Here is a 22,026-nt window from a genome sequence, read left to right as displayed (position 1 = left end):
ATTTTCTCATAAATCACTATAATATTTAAGTATTATTTTCCATGGAACAGAATGCTAACAATGCTTTCATGGATGTAGATCATTATGGGACAATATCATTTGGGACAATAGTAGACCCCTCATTAGTAAAGTATGGGCACTCCTGCTGTACAATATAGGCTGTATCGGTACCTGTTCAAAGATCAAAAATAGGATATACGCAAAGTATTAGTGATTTTTTTGTGTGTGTGTAGTAAAACATTCCTCAGCACAGCAGATGGTAACCCCTAATACCACATGTGCACGCATATGTACAGGCTGTACTATGTTTATTCATTACAATTAAGGCCTGTAGGCCCAGGATAGGGTAAATTCTAAATTATGGTATGTTTTTTACTGTCTTCACAAAAAAAAACGTCATTCGATATAACTATCCCTGACCTCTTGAATCTATTTACACAATCCTGTTGTATATCATAGTTACATTTCAGGCCAGTTTATCTACATTTTACAATTGTTTGATATGTGGCAAGGCGTGTGATCACCAACTCTATACATAGCAATAACAAGAGCCAAACTCTGTAATATGTAATATATGGTGCCTATTTAACTTGGTTTTATTAACACTAACCATAAGAATTTATTAAAAAAACTATAGAGCACATGCTAGTGTGTAAGAGCCTTTTCCCAGGCTTTACAAAAAAATATCATTGACTAGGAGCAGCTGCAAAAAGGCTGATTTGAATGCAAAACAGTACTTTTCACTGTGATAATTTCATCTAGCCAAACAGCTTATGTAGTGCAAATGTAATAGTAGGTAAAAATTACTAGAAAATCCTCAATTAGATGATTGAGTGAAGTTTTAGTAAGCAGGATCTCTTGATTTTTTATTTTTTTCTCCCATTAATTGTGGTCCAATACATTAAGCAGGGAAGCAGAGTATGTGCTACTTGCAGTTGAAAGGGTTCTCTTATGCAGACAGCACTGCATTGGCACAATGTGTTGTCATTGGCACTAGTTCAGAAGTGGAGCCCTTTTATAGTGCATTCAGTGAAAGGGAGCCCCTGAGGGCAGGCATTAAGTACAAGGCTCCGGAGCACCCTGCACCCTGAAAAGACACGGAAGGTTGTGCCAGGATGTGGCACCCTTCTTTTTGCAGCATGCTCAGGTATTGCCAGCCCTTCATACACAAATGGGCTAAATACTTTGAGCTACATTCAGGGTGCATAAAGAGTTAAATATCCAACTACAATGTACAACTAGAGGTTATGGAGTTTTATTATGGCCAAAAGACGTTGCTCTTTGCTTCTCTCATCCCTCCCATGTTGTGAATATGCCCTCACATATTTTAGCAGATGGCATGAACTCAGAGCTTCCGTCAAATTCATATCATTTCTATCCATAAATGATTTCAGGATTGTTCTAAAAGGAGTGACAGGCACTTCCATACAGCTGCCAGCAGAGATTCTAAATGGGCCTTCACTCATCCACTAATGGCAATAGATTAGATTAGATTGGGCAGAGAAATAAATTATAAAACATTTAAATCTGAAGGGCATATTTCCTTGTCTCCTTCCCAGAAAAAATGTAATACAGTCATGTATTTTGTAGTAGGCTTGCCACCTTTTTTGGAATAAATACCTATTATTGCTTTTTAACCTGTTTTTTTTTAAACTTATTTAAAATATTGATACCAGGAATCGTTTCCATTTACTTGACAAGTCATTCACCAAGCTTGAATTATTAGAAAACCCATTATCCAGAAAGGTCCAAAATATGGGAAGCACATTTCCCATAGAGTTTTATAAAAAAAAAAACAACTTATTTTTAATGATTCTCATTTCCTCTTTAATAATAAGGCAGTATCTGGTACTTAAAGGCAAGTAAGATGCATAAATCCACGTTGGTGGACAAACAATTGGATTTTTTGGTCATTGTTTCTTGTAGTGTTAAGGAACGATTTAACAAATTACAAAAATATCCCCTATCCAGAAAATCCCAGGTATAGAGAATTCCAGCTAAATAGCCTATATTTTTATTAATCCGGGGAGCATGTTAATTTTTACAAAGTCAAGACATTTATGCAGTTATGATAGGGAGGAAGTACAGTTCTGACACACAACGGAAATGCACCATTGGGGCTTCAATGAGCCAATGTGGTCCTCATCCTTGCAACATTTTTAAATCAGTCTTATTGATTTCTGCCTGATTTCTGGTCAGATATCAATCAGGCAGGACTGTTGGAGGGCTCCATGCACAGGCAGATTAGACATAGGGGCCTATTTATAAACACTGGGCAAATTTGCCCATGGGTAGTAACCCATAACAACCAATCAGTGTTTGGCTAGTCTTCAGCCGGCTGCAGGTATGCTTCAATGGTAAGTTGGATTCCAATATTTCATTGGAAGTGAGAAAAATCTCTCCCTTGATAAGAGAACATTTTCTTAACAGGTACTGTACTTGACACTCTACAAGACAACATATGAATATATGTATTTGTTTAAGCTCCCACTAATCAAAAATTATATAAAATAAAATAAGGTCTTCCTCTCTATCAACAAGCATACCAAAATATTTACCCAAATAAGTAACAAAATTATCACATGCTCAATCACTCTTAGACTTACAATGAGCCAAGGAAGAGGAGTTTTCATCTGAAGTATATAAAAATTTTTCTATGTAAATTCTATCTTCAGACTTCAGAATTTTAAAAAAGGGAGACCAGAATTGAAGAAAACTTTCTCTAAGACCTAAATTACCATATCTAAAGCCTATTGCTTCATCAATGCAGAGAGATTTCAGGTAGGACGAGATGACCTTTAAGTCTGGGGAAGTGTCTTGGGCTGAATGTTTCTCAACCTCAGCTGCTATGTAACTATAAGATTTAGTAAATGGGATCATGGTAAACCACCCTAAATGTAAATTTGGAGTCCTGATCTATATTTTAAGACTTGTTCAGAGAGACAACAGTCATGTTTTCTTAAGCACCTCACTGAAGTAAAACTAACAGATATTATCTTAAATGGAAACATACTATTTTGTTATAGATATTATAATGATATTGGTTGTAAGTCATTTGTCTGACAGAATATCAAATAATAAGAAACACAATTTGTTGTAAAACCTCTGCAATTTTACTACATTATGAGTTTTATTGAGTACAAGATGTGCTGATTAGCATGGAAAAGCATGGAAATTGCCACAAAATACTTCCCATTACATATGAAAGGAATCACTACTTATTCTCAAAACTATGGGTGACAATAATGCATTTGTGTCATTATTGCAAATATTCCCATTTACTGTGTTGAAAAACGATCCCCCCTAATATTGCTTCTCCTGCGAAATTGGAGTAAGTGAATTTGAACATAGTTCCTGTGTTCATCCACCAGGTGATACTTGGTTATAGGTCCTTTCTGTACCTACTCTGTACTGTTGGAATATAAGAAGTTAAGGGGAGCTGGAGTTTTAGTTTCTCTTACTTTTTTTTTAATGATTTATCAAGGATAAAGGTCATTGCCACAGTATAAACAATACAGTTATCAAAATGAATGGAAGACTTTGCAGCAGATTTTTTTCTTCTTATTCCAAAAATTAGAACACGCAGGTGTTTCTACTGCAAGATACTTTAGGGGTCATTTACAACATGTAGGGCAGTCACTCACAATTGCCCTGCAGATGGTTCTTGGATAACCAGTTACATTTCCCAGTGCTATGATGAAGTTGCTGATGGCCTTGTCTTGCCTTCAAACACTAACTAACATGGGGGTTTACTTAACCCTACTGCACAGGTATCCATTTCTGATTGCATGTCCTTCATTGGCCTCTTGAATTAGTTCCTTTGTAGTGGTTATGCACAGCAGCCTTAAAAACCATAAAAAACAAATATTGATATTAATTTTATATTCTTAATTTACATCAGCCTAGACGTTCAACATAATGGGAATGGCCTTAACAGTTGTGCACAGTATATTGTATATAGACCCCTAGGCACTGTCACTGACAGCAGCATAAAGCATGTGCAGTGAATCAATGCTATTAGGGCATCTTTGGAGCCACAGATCTTTACTGCTAAAGGGCGATGGTCACCTTGGGTTGGTACAAAACCCCCAAAACATGTGTAGGATTTCTAGCCTGCTATTTTTTTATGCTTAATTTCTCCTTTAGCAGGATTATCTTGCTCCAGACTATATCAGAAGCTGCTGAGGCCCCTAATTGTAAGCTGTCATTTTTTGTAAAATAGCTTGTATACACTGTTATAATCTGCATGTTTTGATGAGCAAAAAATACAAATTTAATAATCTACAAGCAGTAGTACATGTATTACCAGTACCTTTGTATTATACAAATATTAGCATCAGTGCCCCTCAATCTAAATGAATAGATTTTAATAACTGTGAAGTAGCTAGAGAGAGACAGGAACTTGAAATTTTCCTAACAATCATCTGATTAATAAAGAGAGTCTAGATGAAGAAAACACATTACCCTTGTATTCATGGTAACCTTTTGAATGTATTAAAATGTGAATAATTCAAATATTTTCTGAAGCACTCAAATTGCAGTCCTGTTTAGAATATTAATGTTTCCATCTCTGTTCTTTATCATCAGTTTATTTGAGTTTTCATGCTCACCTGTTTGATTTTTATTTGGAAAACAAGTTATCACAGAAGAGTTGAGCAGCTTTTTACAGAAATTGATTTGGCTTCTTTTCTTCAGGCTGCTATGGGAGTGAGAACATTTAATTCAACACTGCCAGAAAATAACATTTACAGTTCAATTTTGCAACACTAAAGTTTCTAAAAATGCTTTAAAACTTCCCTAATGAGATAGGAATGTGTACTACAAAGTTATCCCTACATTCTTTTATTGGCACTAATTATGGTGAAAACTATTCCATTAGCATTCAAGCTCTACGGTACCCACTATGACCTTCCCTCCTTTCACCACCAGATTTAGTGGAGAATTATCTGGAAGGAGATTTTTTTTCTGCAAAAAGTTTTTTCTACCATATAGGTACTAGAGGGCTGCTCCCTTAAAGCTGCTGCCCTAAGCACAGGCTCTCCAGTGCCTATATGATAAATATGCCCCTGAGCATAACCCATAATGTCTCAAGGTGGTTCCCTTCCCATTGGGTATGTCTCAGACAAAGAAAGGAGTGCCAGATTGTACTCTCCCACCCAAAGAAACAGAATAATTACCTAGAGGAATGGACATTGTCGATAATGGGCCTCAGAAAAATGAAGAACTGCGTTCAACAAGGTGATATCCCAGAAAGCCAAGGTGCTCCACATCAAGACTGGCTGAAGAGATATAAAGGCCTATTTATGTCCATAGATGTAGTGGGCATCTTTTGCTTTTCACTGCAATGAATAATAAATAATAAAACCACTTTCATTAAAAGTATTTGCATCCAAATTGTGCTCCATTCAAAGCTGTCATTGTGTATGCAATGCTGCTAAAACATGGAATTTGCACTCAAAATTTCACTATGTCAAAGTACGTGAATGCTCCCATACAATTTCTTTTCATAACCTGAAATTATTGCTTTGGACCTTGTAATTTCTGCTTATGTCACTAGCTGCAAGCACTTTTTGAATTTGAATAGAGGTTCCTATGCTTTCATAATTCTCATGTGCAGAATTAAGCTGTCCATACATGAAGAGATCCACTCGTCTGGCGACATTGCCAAACGAGCGGATCTTTCACTGATATGCCCACTAACTGCAGGGCTATATCTGCGTAATCTGAACATTCAGCCCTAGGGCCGATTGATCAGATTACAATGAGGAGCAATAGGCAAATAAAACTGGTTGTGAGCGCTTCCAAGTGTTGATCTGGCCATAGTCCATAGACTTTTATTGAACTCACATCTTATTCAGACCGTGTGGTGCTGTTTCCACCAGAATCTAGCTTTTATGCTGTGAGATTGCCAACTGAAACTTGCCCTTTAGCAGTGTGTAAATATGCAAAAAGTTGGAACATTTGCACTCATTTATTAAACACAGATGTGCAGAACTAAAACTCATCATTACAGCATAGAACTAGAGTATGATTTTACATGTTTCATCTTTCAGTACATCTATTTTGCTCCAGCTTTGTCTATATTGTTGCTCTAGTTCATCAGTTTAGTCCCAAGCCAACCACAGAAACACATTAGAATTTTACTCAGTTAGTGTGCTGGCTTGATTACATTTATTAAACTAAATGAATGCTGGAGGCTTCATAGCATATATGTGGCAATTAATATTACATAAGTGAATGTTTGGACAGCCAATTAATTGAACATTTAAAGTGAGCATTAATGCCCATAAATAATAAAGTACAAGATCTAGGCATCAGACAGTCAAGGTAACTGTGGAATTTTAATGAGTCCTTTTCCCTTGGTATTTTTTAGGAATAAAAAGTGACAGTTTTTTAGGTGGATTCTCTATTGTAATAGACACCAGAGCATTCATCCTAATATGAAACAACCAGATTTTAGCTCCACAACTTAAACAACTGATCTTTTTATCCTTGAAAATGTGATTGGGGTGCATTTCAGTGATTTGCCACTATATAGTCAAGCACAAAACTTGCATCTGATAAACACATAAGCAGAAACATAGTTCCATAGTTAGTTACATAGTTAAATCGGATTGAAAAAAGTCCATCAAGTTCAACCCCTCCAAATGAAAACCCAGCATCCATTCATACACCCCTTCATACTTCATACATAAATTATATATACCCATATCTATACTAACTATAGAGTTTAGTATCACAATAGCCTTTGATGTAATGTCTGTCCAAAAAATCATCCAAGCCATTCTTAAAGGCATTAACTGAATCAGCCATCACAACATCACCCGGCAGTGCATTCCACAACCTCACTGTCCTGACTGTGAAGAACCCCCTACGTTGCTTCAAATGAAAGTTCCTTTCTTCTAGTCTAAAGGGATGGCCTCTGGTTTGGTGATCCTCTTTATGGATAAAAAGGTCCCCTGCTATTTGTCTATAATGTCCTCTAATGTACTTGTAGAGTGTAATCATGTCCTATTGCAAGCTCCATTTTTTCCAGAGAAAACAACCACAACCTTGACAGTCTACCCTCATAATTTTTAAGTCTTCCATCCCTCTAACTAGTTTAGTTACACGTCTCTGCACTCTCTCCAGCTCATTTATATCCCTCTTAAGGACTGGAGTCCAAAACTGCACTGCTAAATATGCTAAATCAGTGCATTTATGGCAACTTGGAGTTTATATCTGCTGATATTGTCACATTAAATATAATGAAGGAATAAAAGTAGGCAAACACTATCAAGTATAAACTTTCAATGAACTATATACATACGTATGCTTATTCTTATTGCTTATGTTGTTGTTGTATGGTGGCTGCTTATGCAAAATTGACCCTATTCAGAAAGGTATCCATACATGGTCCTCTGCAGCTTGCAGGGCTGGTCCTATCAAATGTGGGGCCCAATTGGGACCATGTTGGCGGGGCCCCTAGACAAAGTGTTGCTGGCTACTGACACAGCAAGTATTTAGGAAAATAAGGGCAAATAGAAAGGAAAGGGGCAGTGCGGGGCCCCCCAGAGGTGCGGGGCCCAATTGGGCCCAATTGGTCCAATTGGCCTAAGGCCGGCCCTGGCAGCTTGCGTGCCAGTGAGCCCCTTCAGTCTGCTGTGATGAATTGTGTTGGTTATCATTAAGAATTTCCTCTTAGGGGGCCAACATTTATTGCCTCAGGATTTTACCTAATTTACCCATTCCACCAGCTCTATATTAACATGCAAAGTAAATGTAAGCTTCACGTGGGACAGAAGCTTGTGGCTTGGGTACAAATATGGTTGAGTTACTGATACATCCTTTTTTTTAAACTTTCTATATTAAAATAGTATGTGGCATTATTATAAAGGTGCACCATTGTACATTTTTCTTAGCATGGTGTGCCTAATGTCCTCCTCATAACTGCTCAATTAGCCAATATAACATGTTTGCAGGGCAGTTTTAAAAATATGATATATATATATATATATATAAGTGAATAAATGACCATGCTGGGGGACCACAAATATAAATTAGAAGGTGTCACCTGGCCAGTTGCACAGCCTTAGAACTAAACTGAAAAGGCATATTTATCGGTGTCAGTAATTCAGTGCAGTGCATTGAGGGAAAAATATGACTTCTTTTTGTTAATTTGTTAAAATGCAAGAAGTTGTTTCTGTAACCAAAAAACCCTGTTTTTACTTACTTGAGTTTTACCAACAATTCAAGAGCCATTGTTATAATTAGAGACAAAAGATTAGCAAACTGAGTTTTTTTCATCAGTAATAACTCATTTCTCATAATGATTGCAACCAGGGTCATAGTGCTCTCAATATACCAGTTAAACACAAAAACAACTTCAACTATCCAGATTCCAAATTACTTTCCATAACACTAAAATGCTCTTATTTTATGTTGCTACTTTTAAGGTCCATTATTCTTTTGGTTCCCAGCCCTGTGCAAATAAGTTATATTGACTAGGCTATGAATTCTTGCTAGATTTGTCTTTTTTCTCATTTTGTGAGGAAATACAATAACTTACAGAGTTTGTTAGCCAAAATATCATCAGGAAACCTGCTGCTAATGTTAAAATGTAAAATACAGCAATATGTAAACAAATATTTTTCACCAATGTACACTTTTTAAAATCTGTGTTCAAAGAGGGGTGAGTGGGAGTGAGCAAATACATATATGCACCCTAGAGATGCAAGAGCACCAGGGCCGCTCCTGCCATGAGGCAAGGGGAGAACCTTCCTCAGGCGGCAAGGAGTGGACAGTTACCAGGGGCGACAAAAAGCCACCTCTGGTAACTTTAAGAGCTGAATTTCCATATTTTAAAACGGAAATTCGGCTCTGCTATTGCAGCGAGCGCAATAGCGCTCCCTGCACTAGCGGTGTGCCCCCCCCCTGGACCTGCTCCAATGCTAAAAGTTGAAAGCGCAGAGCAGGCGGCTGCAGCCCCTGAAACGCTGCTGAAGAGCACAACACTTTCAGCGACTGTTCAGTGGCTGTTTTCTGCCTGAGTCATTTTGCAGGCTGAGAGAAGCAGATCTGCTCAGTGCTCCATTGATTTGAATCTGATCAGCCTGTGAGTGGTCACAAACAGGTTAAGATCAGCCCAAATATGCAGCCCAAATAGTTTTATATTCAACAAATGTGCAAGTGGGATTAATGGTATGGAAGGGTTTTAGTGCTCAAATGCCTAAATCAATGTTTTGGTAGTAACTGGGCACAGGAAGAGACATATTTTTGCAATGTTCCTGAGGTAAAAACAACATTTTCTGGTCAGTGAGCCATAGTTAGCTGCAAAGGTGAGCAAGACAGATTGTTACTGGGTTTGTGCCAGCATATTTTTTATAATTCTTTATTTTTATTTTTGAACAACTAGTGCCAGCATTTTTTTTATCTGTAATAGATCTTGCTGAACAAATGAAATTGCCTTTTCTGAGGTGGTGAGCAGAAGCCTAGACTTTTGGGTTGCAGTGGATATGATCTGCATAGGATTTGCGAAAACATTTGATACAGTACCATCCGCTACTGATTAAATTAAGGAATTAAATTAATTAAAGTAATATTGGACTGGATAATAATATTTGTACTTGGCTAGAGAACTGCCTGAAGGATAGATTATAAAGAAGGGGGGCATGTGAAACATTTTCTGATTAGACCAGTACTGGTAGTCTGTCCTTTAGTTCTTTGCTTTTTAATATTTTTTTATTAATGACTAGGAATGCATTGAATCCAGGAATCAGCAGGATTCAGCTGAAATCCTTGTGACTTGCCAAACTGAATCCGAATCCTAATTTGCATGATTTGCTGATCATGCTAAACCAGGGGCCCCCAACCTTATTTTGCCTGTGAGCCACATTGAAATGTAAAAAGTTTGGGAGCAACACAAGTATGAAACAAATTCAGGATATAAATGACTTTTTGGTTGCTCTATGTGGATTGACAGCCTACAAGAGTCTTTATTTGGCCATAAACCTGTTTTTTATGCATGAAAACTTGCTTCGAAGCCAGGAATTGAAAAATATGCACCAACTTTGAGGCCACCGGGAGCAACATCCAAGGGGTTGGTGAGCAACATGTTGCTCACGAGCCACTGGTGGGGACCACTGTGTTAAACTTTGAAAAATGATAAGTTCCATGCAGGATGTTGAAGCTTTGCAGAGAGATTTTACTAAATTGGAGAACTGGCAAATGAGGTTTAGTTTTGATAAATGCAAGGTTATGCATATCAAAGAAACAACAAAGGTTAGTTAACCACTGAGTGATTTGGGTGCCTCCTTAATTGATAAGTATTTGGTGATTTTTGAGATTAGCAAACAGTGTAACTATAGGCAGTGTCAGTGACTATTAAAGCAAATAAAGTTATGTCTTGCTTTCAAAAAGTAATTAGCCCAATGGATGAAATTAGAATTTTGCCTCTTATAGATCTCTAGTAAGGCATCACATTGATGAGATTTTGGCCCCAGTCCTTAAAAAAGGATATTAATGAGCTTAAAGAGTGCATAGAAGTGCAACTAAACGTATATTAGAAGACTTAAACTATGAGTAAAGACTGTCAAGTTTGGAGGACATGATTACTCTTTACAATTAGATGACATTGTAGACAATAGCATAACATATAACATATAAGGGATCATCCACCTACTGGCTGATTAGTTGAAAATGTTTATGGTTGGTTGGATACACGAGGAGTAAACCCATGCATGGTAAGTAATATTCAAAAGTACAGCAAATGAGACTGAGACTAATGGAGACTTAAACAAGCCTAATTTTTCAAGCAACGCCTGAACAGAAGCTTGGTAAAATAAGTAAAACCACTATATATTTGCCTTTTGATAAATTAATTAGAGTAACTGAAAGGGAAAATAAAATACAAATTATTATTATTGCCCCTGTATGCCATCCTTCTTAATTAGGTGTGTTTATCTTTAATTAAAAAATGTGTTCATATTTCTGGTGTTTACTATTTCTGCTTCACAGATGTACTGTACCTAGCTTTTACTTACCATATCAAATTGATATTTCGTGAGTGAGTCTCAGGGGCAGTATTTGGCTGTGTATTCAGCAATGCTCTGGAATTAAAGTAACTATCAATATAGAAACTTGTGGAAAGAAAAACTTAGATTTCACCCTGGAGGACAGCTGACTATGTATTGTTAGAACAAACATCTTTATGAATAATTCATACACACAAAAAAAGGTTTTATATCTTTGAAGTTTAAGCCAGAATAGACATCTGAAAAGACTTTTATTTCATTGCTTTCAACAAAATGGATAGTGGAAGAGTTCCTGAAGCAATTTTAATTACCCTGGGAATACGGTCATGGGTGTTAGCGTGGAATTATGAAATCTTTGTGTCTTATCTTCTAGGTAGTTGTTAGGTTAGAGGGCAGCTGCATAGATTTAGGTTTGTGCTGAGAAAATATTCAAGAGTTTGAAAAGACTATTTTTGGGATTGAAATTGGGAAGCTCATGTATTGCTACTTTGTTATCTATTGAAATATAATTTCAAAAAACTGTAGAAATGTTAATTTTTTATACAAACCATTTTAAAGAACTCTACATGTTTCAAATATGCATACATTTAAGAAGTCACAATATTTGGGGTTATGTAAATCAAATTCTGGCAGAAGACAATGCAATGCCAACTGATAATGTTGCCGGAAATATATCTACTCAATTGATAATCTTTAGATCAGTGTTTTGGGGCAAGGCTAGAACAGGCTCCTTTCATGTATTGCAGAAGAAGTTGCTTCTCTAAATCAAATAGAAATAAGAAGGGACATTTATAATGTTACAACCATTGCACAACATAAATTTTGGAATATCTCCTCTTCACCACTTGTAGTTTCCACCCCATAAGTAAGCTCTTTAGCTTCAAAGAAGATCTGCCAAATCTCATGGGATTGACAGCTTTGAATTTAACCCCTAAGTAAAAATAACAGTAAAATAAACAGTAAAAATATTACGTTTTGGAATAAAGACAAAAACGTCAAAAAAAATTTGAAATAAGAAAAGTATTATTGTGTACCAGAAAATATGTGGTCTATAGAGAATAGTCCAGTGCTGTCTTTGATAGGCTTGTGAGGTCTTGGTGAAAACAAGGTGTGGACTGCTGTCCTACTTATATCAACTGTTAGATGTTTTTAGGGAAAATTGGAAATTGAACTGCTGCTTTATATAATTAGCTTGCACACAGTTGGCATTCAATCTGGGTCCTATATTTTAATGGTCCCTTGTGATCTTCTGATGCTCAAAGTAAAGTGGATATTGTTGGGCTGCTACATCCTTTAAACATGCCTTAGTTATTATCCTTGAAATGAACCTTGAGTCTCATCCTGCAAATTTTGTTGGCCTATAGGATCTGCACATAATGCCAACTGTGCAGTCTCATAACAGGCACTGAATTCAGACTCATTCAAAGGACTATTGTCCTGAGAAAGATGCTGCATCACATACTAAAATGTACTGTAATTATCACAGAAAACAAAAAGATAAAGGCCCCAGGATCCTGGTAATTCCCCTTGCCGGCTCCATTTTCTGCTCCCCTTCAGACCAACAATGCACGAAATCAATTACAATGGAGAACAGCATAGCATAGAAAAAAAGGCAGACAGATTAAATATAGTGTATTATTTATTTTTATACGATGGCACCCACTGTGTATTTTTTAAGTGATAAAGGTAATCCTATACTAAACTGCAGTGCACCTTCATTAAAGTGGACCTGTCACCCAGACACAAACATCTGTTTAATAAAAGTCCTTTTCAAATTAAACATGAAATACAATTTCTAGTTTTTTATTAAAGCATTTATAGCTGTTGTAAGATCATTTTAAAATCTCAGCTGTCAATCAAATATTGTCTGCCCCTCCTCTATGCCCTGGGCAGACAATTACTTTCACTTTCCATTCAGCACTTCCTAGATGTCACTGCTTTCCACACATTCCCCCAGTTCTCTTGACCATTTAGTTGTGTAGTCAATGCATGGGGATGGACATCGGGTCCCCCATTCTGATGCACAAACCAGATTTTGAGATGATGCAAGGCTTGTCTTAATAACAGTGTCCACAAAATGGCTCCTGCCTGCTCGCTATAATTATGAGTTCCCAGACTGAAGGAAACGAGATTCAAATAATTTATACAGTGTAATTAAAGTTCATTTTGCTTGACAAATTTTATAAAATAAGATTTTCGAATAATTTTTTTGGGTGACGGGTCCCCTTTAACCCTGATAAGAGGGTGATAGTAGCACTTCTTTTGTTAATAAAATATACTTTGTGCACAAGATGGGTACTCACAAACCAAAATATTATTGATGTTTTAAAAATTAATTCATGGCTCCAACAGTCTTTCCCTGGGTATAGAAATTCACTCCAGCGGATTATGGTATTACTCGCCGGCGTCTAAGCAGCGTGGTCACAAGGTGCACCGCGATAACTTCATCAAGCCTGATGAGTTTTTTATCACAAGAGAAAGACTGTTCTTGAAGCAACATGTTTGCCTTTAAAATGTCAGTGCTAAAATGTGAATCCTATTGCTACTGTTTAAATTGTTTTGCTGCTGTTTGGAGCCATGATTTAATTTTCAAGGCATCAATGATATTATGTTTTTTTTCTGTATCTGGGTTAATGAAGGTGTGAGCACTGCTTTTTGGTATGGAATCACTTTCTAACCCACAATGTGTGTCATACTATAAGAATAAATATTACACTTTATTTAATCTGTCCTATGCTATAAGCGCTGGTCTCCATTGTAACTGGTTTGATGCTACAATATCATGGTACGGTGACATTAGTTTGCTAGTGCTATCAATTAGTGATGTGCGGGCTGACCTTTCTGCACTGTTTGTGGATCACGGGCGATCTTAGATTGCCGGCTCTTGGCTTCCACTTTTATATGCGTGCACCTGCCTTGCCCCTTTTGTGATATTATCGCAGGCCTATAAATGGAGGGGGGAAGCCAGGTGTGGGCAGCATTTGGTCAGATGGGTGCGGGTTCAAGTCAAGTGCAGGTCAAGCATGTTGCATTTTAGAGGTATAGACATAACAATCCCAATTTCTCTTTCCTTTTTATCACACCTTTTTATTATTATTATTATTATTATTATTATTAACATGTATTTATATAGCGCCAACATATTGCGTAGCACTGTAAAGTAAATGTGATTATACAACTACATCACATGAATTACATACATAGAATATATGGAGTAACAAACATCACAATCAATTCAGGTACAAAAAGGTGAGGAAGGCCCTATGCATAGGCATACAGTCTAAAGGGAAGGGAGTAATACACAAGGTGTGGGAGTGGGCAAGATCGAATTAAGTGGGTGAGAAATGTGGTATTGTATGTGCTGTTGCATTTGGTAGTTAAGCAGAGTGAGGGTAGGCTTCTCGAAAGAAGTGCGTTTTCAGAGATTTCTTGAAAGCAGAAAGGTTGGGAGAAAGTCGGACAGACCGTGGGAGAGCGTTCCAGAGGAGGGGTGCAGCCCTTGCAAAGTCTTGAATGCGAGCATGTGAGGAGGTAATGAGAGAAGAGTTGAGTAGTAGGTCGGTAGAGGAGCGTAGTAAGTGAGTGGGTGAGTATATAGAGATGAGTTCAGAGATGTAGGGTGGGGCAGAGTTATGAAGTGCTTTGAAAGTCAGTGTCATTAATTTGAATTTGATTCTGAAAGGTAACGGAAGCCAGTGCAGGGATTGACAGAATGGCGTGGCAGAGGAGGAGCGATTGCTGAGGTGTATGAGCCTCGCAGCAGTGTTCATTATGGACTGGAGAGGTGACAGTCTCTGGAGGGGGAGGCCAATTAAAAGAGAGTTACAGTAGTCTAGACGCGATATGATGAGAGAGTGAATAAGAATTTTTGCAACGTCTTGGGTGATAAATGATCGTATTTTGGATATGTTCCTTAGGTGGAAGTGACAAGATTTAGTAAGTGACTGGATATGAGGAGTGAATGACAGGGCAGAATCTAGGATAACCCCAAGGCACCAGGCCAGGGGAGAGGGGGTGATAGTGGAAATGTTAACTATGATGGATACTTCGGGGATGCTACTGGTGTTAGTTGGAGGAAAGAGAACCATTTCAGTTTTAGAGAGGTTTAATTTAAGGTAGCGTTGCGACATCCAGGTAGAGATAGCGGACAGGCAGGAGGAGACGCGAGTTAGGAGTTCTGGGTTGAGATCAGGAGATGAGAGATAGATCTGAGTATCGTCAGCATAGAGGTGGTAGTGGAAACCATAAGAATTTATTAATTTGCCAAGGGAGGAAGTATAGAGGGAGAATAGTAATGGTCCCAGGACAGAGCCTTGGGGAACTCCAACAGAAAGAGGTAGGGGAGAAGATGATACTCCATTGTAGGAGACACTGAAGGAACGATTGGTGATGTAAGAAGAGAACCAGGACAGGGCTGTGTCACGAAGGCCAAGCGACTGGAGGGACTGGAGGAGGAGAGGGTGATCTACAGTGTCAAATGTGGCTGAGAAGTCAAGCAGTATTAGTAGTGAGAAATGATTGTTGGCTTTAGCGGTTAAAAGGTCATTAGTTAGTCGAGTCAGGGCAGTTTCCGTGGAGTGTTGTGGCTTAAAACCAGATTGTAGGGGGTCCAGCAGGTTATTGTCAGAGAGGAATGAGGTAAGTCGGTTGTAGACTAGGCGCTCAAGTAGTTTAGAGATGAAAGGTAGCAGAGAGATAGGTCGGAGGTTGTCAAGATTGGAGGGATCAAGAGAGGGTTTTTTCAGAATGGGGGTGACAAGAGCATGTTTTAGTTGAGAAGGAAACAGTCCAGTTGAGAGCGAAAGATTAAAGATTTTTACACTTTATTAAAGAGCTCCTTGCTACAGTTAATAAGTCAAAACGTCTATGATAGTGGAAATGGTAATAGTATGCTTCCAGATTACCACATACTTAAGCAACTTTGTCATATCCCAGCATTCCATTAGCGTCAATACTGGTTGCTGGAAGAATGCTAGAACCTGTAGTTCTGCAATATCTAGACAGATACATATTTTAGGCTTTAGTTTTTATATTATAATTTATGTCGTTAAATTATTATTGCAAATCTCCAAACACTTTTATATGGTATGGGGAAAGGTTCCATTGCAGTGTTGTTTCAGTTCATTAAATAACAGTAGCACAATTTCTAAGTTATGTGCTCTTGTAAGTTGGCTCCGAGCTTAAAGGCTTCACAGTATCTTTTGTTTCCCTTACATTAATGGATTTAGCTCATTGACTTCACATTTTGAAAACCCAATGATAGAACATATGAGTGCTGTAATAATATAGTTCAAAATGACTAGAAATATGCAGCAGCTAAATATTTCTTTGGCTGTTATAATGAGGGCATCAAATATTTAAGTGCAAAGGCAATTGAAAAGTTAATGGTGCCTGTAAGAAAAGACAATTTATTCATTTTACTAAGCTGCATTGAGATAATGCCAAAACGTGTGTTAGAAAAAGGGTGTAATAGTAAATGTTCTATAGCCAAACTAGGTGCCTCTCATTGCTGTTAATGAATGTTAAACTTGATAGCACATTGTTTGGTAATTGTAAAACTTAATTTTTTTCATTTGAACACATTAAAGGGGTTGTTCACCTTTGAGTTCACTTTTATAATGTAGAGAATGATATTCTGAGATAATCTGCAAATGGTTTTTATTTGTGGTTTTTGAGTTATTTAGCTTTTTGTTCAGCAGCTCTCCAGTTTGCAATTTTAGCAATCGGGTTGCTAGGATCCAAATTGCCCTGGCAACCACGCACTGATTTGAACTGGAGACTGTAATATGAATAGGGGAGGGTCTGAGTAAAAATATGAGTAATAAAATTAGCAATAACAATACATTTGTAGCCTTACGGAATGTTTGTTTTTTAGATGTGGTCAGTGGTCCCCATTTGAAAGCTGGAAAGAGTCAGAAGAACTGCACAAAAAAAAAACTCTATAACAAAATAAATAATGAAGGCCCATTGAAAAGAAGATCAGAACTGATCATTCTATAAGATACTAAAAGTCAACTTAAAGGTGAACTGCCCCTTTAAGGTTTTTATTACAGTGATATTTATATAAAGTCCTGTAAGAAAAAAACAATGTGACAAAATTGAGCGTCAATTCGAATTTATCGATAAAATATGTAATATATTTTAAATATATTTGTGGGTACATGGAGTACAGAGACCTGCATTCCTTCATGAAGCCATCCCCTAAGTTAGGGAGAGCCAGCGTGTTTCTGCATTTGCATCCGAGATCTCTGTAAATGACCACTGGGGAGCTTTGTTCTTGGCTTCCATTTGTCCTTTCCAGGCTACTTATTCTCCTTAACCCAATATGTTTAATTACCACTTTAATTTCTTGTGTGGTGAAAGATTAATTTCTTGAAGCTCATGGTGTTTCTTCTGGTCCTTGGTTCTACCCATAGAGGATGTTGAGGCTCACTCCTGAAAGGCTTTTTGCAGGAGAATATTTCATATGATGTGTTTAAATTGTGTTACTTATTAAAAATTGTGCACCACAACTTTGCATTAACAATAGAATGCAAGAACAAGGTTGTCTGGAACAATAGCAACATGGAACACAAGTTAAATATAAGTTGTCCCTTCTCCTGCTTTCACTTATGCAGACTGATAAAATGAAAGGCCTCACATCTCTTGTGTCTGAGAGGTCTCTTCACATAATGGATTATATTCAATAGCCACTCAAAGCCGAGATTGCCCAAGAGATGGCATACATCAGAATATGTCATGAGAGGCAGACAGTTTCACCAAGGAAATGTTACATTTTAATCAACAGTGCAGAAAATGACTGCAGTGAAATAGTACTGTTCAGTGAACTGTTTATTTTATTTTGTGGTGCCCACTTATGTGCGTCAGTCTCCTGTGTGCTTGATAGCATGGCGTTTTTGTCTAATTAGCTGTTTCGCTATTCACCAAGTTGAGTCGTCTACAATTAAATATCAATGCTTTGTATTTAAGCAAGGACCGAAAGCATTTCTCTCTTTGCTACTGTTGCTGTTCAGAAGAGCCATTATTAACTAGAGATATTTTCTGTATTTCCACCAGTGAGAGGTCATGTGACTCCCACTAGCCTTAAAGGAGAACTAAACCCCCTGATGTACAACAGCTCCCCTCAACTGCCCTTGATCTGCCCCCTTTACCTCTCCCTCCCCGCGCAGTGTATTACCTAGATTAAGACTTTTATTTGGAATCCTGAGCTCAAAAAGCAGAGCAGAACAATGCAATGGAGTCTCTCAGTGCCATCTTCTGTCCATTCATATCCTCTTTGAGTATGTACGCTGACATGGAGCCTGCAGGGGCAGTTGAAGCAGATTCCTAACTAGCCCCAACTGCGCATGCACCTGCAATTATGAACTCTATTCCTGGGAGATTTGTGCATCTACTGAATACTATAAGCAGTGGCATGCGTAAGTGGGCAGGTAGGAGGAGGCTGGTAGGTAGCTGTGTGCATCAGGCACCTTTTAGAAGATTTTTATGCAGGGGAGCCTTCTACGGTGTTGATATGCCACCAAATGATACCACTTGAAATCACACACCAGCATTGCACATGAGAAATTGTGTGTGGTCACATTTCGGCTCTAGTGTTCATAGACATACTATGGATGAAGGAGTTTGCAAAACTTTGTTATTTCCTTTATATCTTCAAAAACAGAGACTTGCAGAGCTAATCAAGGGGACAAATTTACTAAAGGGTGAAGTGACTAACGTGGGCGAATATTCTCCAGCGTGACGTCATTTCGGTACTTTACCGATTTACGGTCGCTGGTGTAACTTCGCTAGCAAAGGAGATAGACTCTAGCGGTACTTTGCTCCCTAACGCCTGGTGAATTTGCGCTCTGGCAAATGGACGTAACCATGCAAATTCACGTATGGCACATAAACTATACACTGGGCTCATGTGTGGGGCAATATAATAACTTTATTTTATTAAGGTTTCCTGGGCTTGTGTAGTATAATGTATTTGCTGCAACATATACATCCATTGAACTTTAACTTCCCGCCATATGCAAATTAGGCAACGCTAGCGCAACTTCGCTTTGCTTGGCGTAGTAACGCTAGCGCAACTTCACCAACATTCGTCACAATGGACGCAACTTTGGATTTTAGCAAATTAGCGCTGTCCTGGCAAATCTACACCTGGCGAAGTGTTGCGCTGTAAGTGAAGCCGTCACTGGCGCATTTTCTGAGGTTAGTGAATTTGCACCAAAGATTGTTATGATGTCATATGGTTTGAAAACAAAGTTTCTATTTGTAATTGTTTTCAAGTTAGGCATGTAAACCCTAGTTCTTTTTAGTGTTTGCATTTTTAACACAAGACTGATTTGCAGCCCATTGGGAAAAGTTATGGAAGTTTGCATTTGCATATGTAGTGGTGAAATCATAAAAAGAAGTGCTTCTCCTCAAGATATCTTCCACCCTGGGGGGGAACTTTACAACTGTTAATGTAAATGAGCCATGAAAAGAAGTCCCTTCATAATACGTTTACTTGAATTGGCTATAGGGAGCCATATTTGTGAAGCCATCATACTGTATAACAGTCTTTTGGAATTATCTGAATGTTGCTGCTGCCACCTTTACTGCCAGGGCTCCTGAAATTAATTTACTGAATAGATGGAATTGGATTTTTTTCCTACAGGGTGTGATCTGAAGCTTTGAAGCAAATGCTGAAGTGGGTCCATAATATATTTAAGTCTTTCATATCAGCACATGGTTTAAAATAAAAACTAACCACCATATGTAATAAAAGGCACTAAGTTTGCCCAGGTGCAGTAATTCATAGCAACCAATAATATGTTTGGTTTTAAACAGGTAACCAGTAAATGCTTCATGTTGATTGGTTGCTATAGTTGATTTGATTAGTAGCAAACTTTGCATCTTTTATTATATAACCTAAATAAATGAACAATAGATAATCATTTTTATGATACTGTTTTTTTACGTTTATTATCTCTCCTTGACATCTTGCTTTTTTTCTTTTCTATTTTTTCCCTTATTAAAGCCAATTACAGTCCAGTGAACTTGGGGCCAAATTGCAGTACATACATAAGGGTGAAGTAAAGGTCAAAAAAGAATAAGGCTATAAATGATTTAGGCTTGTCTACTAGCCTATGGCCGCCCCAGACCTTTTGCACTGAAGATCTATTCCTCTACAGATGCCCACGGAGCTCCCCGACCTCTTCTCCACTCCTTCACAGCTCAATCTTTGGGCTGCTGTCAGTTACTTGAGCTTAGCAACCAACAATATAAAGCAGATATACCAGATATAAAATTCATGATACATGGCTGATTTGTAAATAATTTAGATTCACATCGCACAGAAGCATAGAAACCAGTGCATTGTGCTTCAGAATTGATTAATAACCAGCCCTGTAGCATCAGCTTCTGTGACAGATGCATCCTTACTTTCCACTAATGTTTTGATGATTTCCGACAACTACTAAGCTTAGCTTCACAATAGTAGCCAGCAGCCAAGAGCACACTGGGCATATGACATTCAAATAACAAGATCAGAAGATGGTGAGCAGCTGTGGGCATTTGTGAAGGTATGGATCATAACTGTCATAGGGCTGATCCACCTCTGGGCTGGTACAGTAAGTTCAGAATATAAAATACCTCATTTCTAGTCATATTCTTATTTAGGATTTAGTTTTCCTTTAAGGCTATTGAATTGTACTCACTGAACTATGGTCACATTAAAATCTGCTAAGAGAGTTGTCACATTTATTCTGCCCAAGGACATAAAGTCTATTATGTACAGTGAAAGTCTTTTCATATTGTTCCAGGAATGGTAAAACTGTTGTGCCATTTCCTCAAATAACTAAAATGAGATATGTAACAAAGAGCTCTCCTTAAACTAAGTGGAATGCAAAGTGAGGATATTTTACTGGATGATTTCCTGGCAATTTGCTTCGAAATATTATGAACAAAAGAAGCTTTCATAAAATGACGTTTTCTCTGGTAACCTATCACCAGAACTAAATTTGTAACAAAGATAATGAATGTGCAATGAGATATTTTCCAGAATACAAAGGATAACACTGCTGACATTATAAAATGAAATACGCTCGCCTTTCTTTTGGTTACAGAAATATGCTAAAATATTTAAAACTTCTAAAAGTCAGAAAAATCTTCCCAAACTTCACTAAAAATAGAATACCTCAGTTGATAATGTAAGACTCTATTAAAGGGGATCCATCACTATGAAACCAAATCCACAAAACTATGATGGATAATTATTTTTCACAGGTTCATAGGTTTTATTATATTTTTCTTATAGTTTTTAAGTTATCATGATTTAAGGTGGCCACAGACGCAAAGATCCGATCGTATGAATCAATGTACGATCGGACTTTCCCATCTTCCGACCTGCCACTAACCATTTAGATCAAAGTCTTACCATTCCGACCAAATAAAGTACTTAAAGAACAGATCAGCCGATGTTCTGCCCCTGACAGCAATTGTACGATAGACAAAGCTAGTGACAGTCTCCCACTGAAAATCGTACGATCGGCAATACACGCAGAGATATTATCGGCAGCCGACAGAAACTTTCTAACCTGTCCGATCGACCAAACGACCGATCTCCGCCGGACGAAAAATGTTGGACTCTCCACACACGGTCCGAATATCGTGCGAATCCTCGATTGGTACGATGAGATCTTTGCGTCTATGGCCAGCTTTATTAGTGTGATCCTTCAACCCAGCAATTTTTGTTAGTGCAAAGTCAACCCTGCTGTTTGTCAGTAGTGCATTGTGAATTACTGGAATCATCAACTGAGCAGGTACTGTTGGTCATTGAGTCACAGTGTGTTGGTTACATCTTGCAAAGAGTGTTAGTTGTAATAACTTACGAATAAGTAACATGTTATGTTAAAAATGCATACATATCAGCCCTCCACTACCTTCTCAGCCTTATACAGTATTGCAGATACTATCTTTCCAGTGTTTTCATTGTACATCCACCACAACACACATATTGTCAGTCTGGACTTCTGTGACCTCT

General features: G+C 37.8%; 1 protein-coding gene and 1 long non-coding RNA gene across 3 annotated transcripts in view; one reads left to right on the top strand and one right to left on the bottom strand.

The window, feature by feature from the left end:
* slc35f1.L (solute carrier family 35 member F1 L homeolog) overlaps positions 1-22,026 on the top strand; it is a 187,457-nt gene that overhangs the window by 26,276 nt on the left and 139,155 nt on the right. The gene's annotated exons all lie outside the window — the stretch shown is intronic.
* Positions 3,109-22,026, bottom strand: part of LOC121393704 — a 29,496-nt gene continuing 10,578 nt past the window's right edge. Inside the window, exons 2-4 of one of the 2 annotated variants that reach the window (XR_005961274.1) lie at positions 5,178-5,339; positions 4,611-4,699; positions 3,109-3,843 (exon numbers count right to left, since the gene is read on the bottom strand). This is a non-coding gene — a long non-coding RNA (uncharacterized LOC121393704). The remainder of the gene's footprint in view (positions 3,844-4,610; positions 4,700-5,177; positions 5,340-22,026) is intronic. The other variant, XR_005961275.1, reaches the window with a different exon arrangement.

Source organism: Xenopus laevis, chromosome 5L (genome assembly GCF_017654675.1).
Source record: "Xenopus laevis strain J_2021 chromosome 5L, Xenopus_laevis_v10.1, whole genome shotgun sequence".
Classification (NCBI taxonomy): Eukaryota; Metazoa; Chordata; class Amphibia; order Anura; family Pipidae; genus Xenopus; species Xenopus laevis.
This window is presented reverse-complemented; position numbering and strand designations above follow the sequence as displayed.